This window comes from Ursus americanus, chromosome 22 (assembly GCF_024610735.1).
Source record: "Ursus americanus isolate L20-20 chromosome 22, mUrsAme1.1.p, whole genome shotgun sequence".
Lineage (NCBI taxonomy): Eukaryota > Metazoa > Chordata > Mammalia > Carnivora > Ursidae > Ursus > Ursus americanus.
The window spans coordinates 41,631,304-41,636,351 of NC_142148.1; the positions used below are offsets into that span (position 1 = coordinate 41,631,304).

General features: G+C 44.0%; 1 pseudogene; it reads right to left on the bottom strand.

The window, feature by feature from the left end:
- Positions 1 to 320: 320 nt before the first annotated feature.
- LOC123800654 (trafficking protein particle complex subunit 2-like) lies at positions 321 to 742 on the bottom strand (annotated as a pseudogene).
- Positions 743 to 5,048: the final 4,306 nt, after the last annotated feature.

The window sequence follows — 5,048 nt, forward strand, 5'->3', positions numbered from 1 at the left end:
ACGTTTGGTTCTAGAATGTGACATTAAGATCAGGCTACCTGAATGAGTAAAATTGAAAGCCCATTCGTAATTTTCAGAATAAAGATATTCTCGAGGTTATAAAGAGTTTATAAATAACACTGTTCACAAGCAAATCTTGATCTGTCGACAATTGTGAGAAACTGAATGTACTGTTTTGAAATACACAAGGGATTTCATTAGGTTTCGAAAAATATACAAGTAAAACTTTACCAGGCTATTTAATCAAGTTAGTCACAATGTACACATTCCTGAGAAGACCCCATTGTAGTGACATTGTTTATTTCCAAATTTTTCAGCATTCAAGTTAAAAGGTGTTTCTTCCCAAGAAACTGAATTTTTCTGTCAAATGCGCTTGACTGGTTAGAAGAACTGGGTTCATCAAATGGATTCACCGCAAACTTTATATATAAATCATAGACATCAGTGAAGAAGTTCTTTGTTCCGTCCTCTTGCCTTATGTCAGGAAGCATAATAAATCTCACATGGCCCGCAGTAACAAACGCAAAACAGACCACTCGCTGAACTTGTCCACAGGTTTCAAGGCCGTGTTGTTGGACAGCCACGCACTCTGATCTACGAGGTTGAGAGCAGCATGAGCTACGAACCGGTTCAGATGACGATGATCGTCTTTGGATTCTGCTTTTCCAGTTGGCAAAAAGTCCATTTCAAAAACGGGGTTATCATGGTGGCCAACAATTACAAGGTAGAAGTTTCCAGACATTGTCTTCAAAATACAGCTCCTGCAGGGTGAAGCGAACAACGGAAACAGCCAGTCACTTCCCCCTTCCCTTGCTTTTTAAAATGTATGCCTTGGGACTTTTCCACACTACCAATATTTAGACATATCTCATTATAGCTTTTCGTTGTGTGGATATTCTAGGCCAGAGACCAAACCCCGTCTGTTTTCATACCTGAGCTGAGAATAGTTTTAAAATAGCAACTGCATAACCTCTATTCTGCCTTTTGGCCCACAAATAAAATACCATCTGGCCCTTTAAGATAAAGTTTGTCAGTCCACATTCTAAAATTCTACGGTTGACCAGAAGACTGTTGAAAGGCCATTTGAACTGTTTCCAATCCAATGCTATTATAAACAGTGTTTCTGTAACATTTTCATTCAGCCGGTTTTGCCCTCAGGTGTATCTGTGGGTAAACCACTAGCCAAGAAAGAACTGCCGGATCAAGGGGTAGATGCATTTTTATTTTTCACGGTAATGCAAAATGGCCCTGGAGAGAAATCAGAGCCATTTACCTATCATCTGTGCCTCTTTCCCACTTGCTTCCAATGTGAATTACTGATCTCTCTAAATTGTGCTGTCCCATTGTAGGAATTTTCATTCCTTTCATTGTACGTTAGGTTGAGTACCTTTTCTTTTTTCTTTCTTTTTTTTAAAAAATATTTTATTTGAGAGAGAGAAAGAGAAAAATAGAGCACAAGCTGGGGGGAGGGGCAGAGGAAGAGGGAGAGGAAGAAGGAGACTCCCCACTGAGCAGGGAGCCCAAGGTAGGACTCGATCCGAGGACCCTGAGATCATGACCTCAGCCGAAGGCAGACACTTAACCAGCTGAGCCACCCAGGCGCCCCAGTTGAGAGCCTTTTCATTTATAAGCTGCATGTTCTTGTCCTTTGCTCATTTTTTTATCAGGTGGCTGGATTATTGATATTTACCAACTCTTCTTGTTTTTAAGTAACAGTTCTTTATATATAAAAGCAACTGGATTTTGGTCATATGAGAAAAATGTTTTTTTCCCCCAAGTTTTTCATTTTCGAAAACGTTTTAAATAAGTATTTTTCCCTAAATAGACTTTATATGTACATAAGTGTAGCAGTCTTTTCATTTATGGCTTCTGTAGTTTATGTCTGTCTTAGGAAGATCTTCCCTATTTGGATATGACCAAAAACAACCCTCGACTTTTCTTCTGGTACTTTTATGTTTTTAAAAGTACTTTAATCCATCTGGAATTGACTTTGGTGTAAGGAGTAAGGTATGGCTCCAGCTGGCACTCAGCTGTCCCGAAGCCCTTTATTGAATAATCCATCTTTTTTCCACTGCTTTGAAATGCCACCTTTCCATATGTATTTGGGTCTATTTTGGAGTTCTCTAATTTGTTCCATTGATCTCTCTGTACATTCATATGCTCTTTCTAGCTTCTTTTTTTTTTTTTTTAGATCTTATTTATTCATTTGGAAGAGAGCAAGAGAGAGAGCACAAGCAGGGACTAGGGGCAGAGGGAGAGGGAGAACAGACTCCCCACTGAGCAGAGAGCCCGATGTGGGGCTCGATCCCAGGACCCTGGGATCAAGACCTGAGCCAAAGGCTGACACCTAACCAACTGAGCCACCCAGGTGCCCCTCAAGCTTCTTTATTAAGTATAGTTTTATAAGGCCTTTTATTATTTGGAAGGGATAGTTTCCCTGGCTAACTTTCTTTTGTAGAATTTTCTTGGCTATACGTGCATATTTTACTTTTCTTATGAACTTTAGAATCAGCTTGTCTAATTTAAAAGTAGATATTTCCATTGAGATTGCATTAAGTTTTTAGATAAACTCAGAGAGAAAAAGTATAAAATGATTTTTTCCCATTTGAAAACAGGGTGTGTCTTGCCATTCATTCAATTAAAAAAAGATTCTTTGCTAAAGTTTCAAAGTTTGGGTTTGTTTAGATTCACTTCACTCGACTTTATTTCCCAGGTATTCTGACTTCTGTGGCTACTGAAAGTGGAATTTTTCTTCTATTGTATTTTCTAACCAGGTCCTTTGCACATTAAAAAGCAATGCTTTTTGTATATTAAATGTGTAAGTGGCCACATTACTGAATTTTCTTATTTATTTTTCAGTTGATTCTCCTGGGTTCCCAGATACACAGTCACATCGCATCCAAGTACTGATAATTCTACTTTCTCGTGTAAATGAATCACGTTTACTTTTCCTCCGGGATCCATTGCAGCTCCATGCAAGGAGTGCCTGGTTCTCTCCTGGAAGTCTGTGTCTACAGCTAGGTATATGCCAGCTCCAATGGGCTCTGCTGTCTATTCTGGGTCCCAGTGGCTGATTTCCTACCAGCATAAAACTTAACAGAAAATTATTTTAAGCAGAGGAATGACAGGATTGTATCTGGAGTTGAGATCGTGGATGCCCTCTGCCAGATCGTAGAGTGAACAACTTGTCTAAGGAAAGGCGATGGGTTAGTGACCAGCCCAGCCCTCGAGGTGAGAGCATGCAACTACGACCCAGATGCCACCCCCGGGTGTGATTAAGGAGGGAAAGTTAGCTGGCACTTACTGAGCATTTACTGGGTGCCCGATATGGGCACTCGAAGCCCAGTGGTCCTAGCATCTTTGCGCAGCATTCACGGATGAAGGAGTAAGGTGCCCCAGTCTCCCGGGCAGCAGGTGGCAGTGCTGATGCTGGGACATGGCTACTGAATCCCTGTGGAGTGCTGAAGGGCCCAAGAGGGAGTCCTGGAGAGCTGGGGCTTTGGGAGGCGGAAGCTGGGGAGGAGATCTGGAGCCGGGGAGGAGGATTTCCACTCTGGGCAGGCCCAGTGCAAGTCCGACAGGAAGATGACTCCGCAGGGCCAGGCCAGGGATTTGGGAAGAGTCCTATTCCCCAGACACATGGAGACTCAAGTCCTGCCTCATAACCCCCACCCAGCAGTGGGGTCTCTGCTGGGTCCTGAAACGTCCTTTCTGGAGCCCCGAGGATGGCTAGCGTGAGGATCACGGTGTCGTCATTTCCACCAGTTGGTGTGAGCCCAGCTTCACCGCTACCAGCTACCAGCCGTTTCCCCTGAGACATGCCCTGGGCTCCAGTCGCCCTGCCACACTGACCTTCCTCACTGCACCTGCCGACCACTCCACTACTCACCAGCTGGGAGACCTTGGTCAAGTTATTGAATCTCTCTGGGCCTCAGTCACCTCATCTGTCAAATGGGTATGCTAACTGCCTCCCTCAAAGGGTTGTTATGAGGCTAAAAAGAAGTAACATTAACATATGAGTAAGTGCTATTTAAGTGTTCAAGTGAATTAATGCAAGGAGAGAATTTTGTATGGGATGTATTTTGAGTTTTAAGGACAAAGGTCAGTTTTATTGGAGGATGAGATTGGGTCAAAACCAGATGATTCTTGGGGTGCTCCCATGTCCTTACCTCCTCGTTGTGTACCAGTTAGACCCAGAGTTCCCCCCTCCTTGGCCGTCCGCTGTGTGTGGGCAAGCAGGCCATGGGATGATTCTCACTTTGTCAGCTTCTTCTCCCACTAACAGCGATCGGGTCTCTGGTAGTCATTCTATTTTTAATGTCATATCTATTCAGCAGGGGAAAAAACCTTTTCGTGACATATATAAATACACAGAAATGTGTGGTTGTACCATACAACGACACACCCTGTGGATGGATCAAGAAGCAGAACGCGAGCAGCCCTCCTGGTCACTCCCCATCTGCAAGGTAGCCACCAGCTGAGTGGTCACCTGACCACGTGGTGCGTGGTCACCCTTCCCGTAAACGGAATCGGCAGGTGCTCTGCCCGCTCTAGCTTTTTGCGCTCCACGTTCCGTTTGTGAGATCCACTCGTGCTGTGGAGTGTGGCAGGAGTAAGTTCCTTCTCATTGTGTGCATGTTTCCTTCAAGTATTTTCATGGCCGTAGAAGTTTCTGTTGTGTCCATAAGCCGCAGTTTGTCCATCCTCCTGCTGATGGACGTGGGAGCTGTTTCCAGGTGGAGGATGGTACGAGCAGAAATACTGAGAACATTCTTGCCGTGACTTTGGGTGGCTCTAGGCACTCATTTCTCTTGAGCGTACGAACGTACAGATGGACTTGTTGGCTCAGAGGCTACGGCCGTGATCGGCTTAGGAAACTGTGTCAAGCAGGTCTCCCAGGTGGTTATACCAACTCACTCCTGCCCAGAGTTAGTGAACTGGAAGAGCTGAAAGCTTTCTTTGAAATCTTTCTTTTAAATGGTGACCTAGTTCCTATAGTTGAATAATTCGAATGAGGGTTGGTATGGCTTGTAGTGATCCCAACTGTC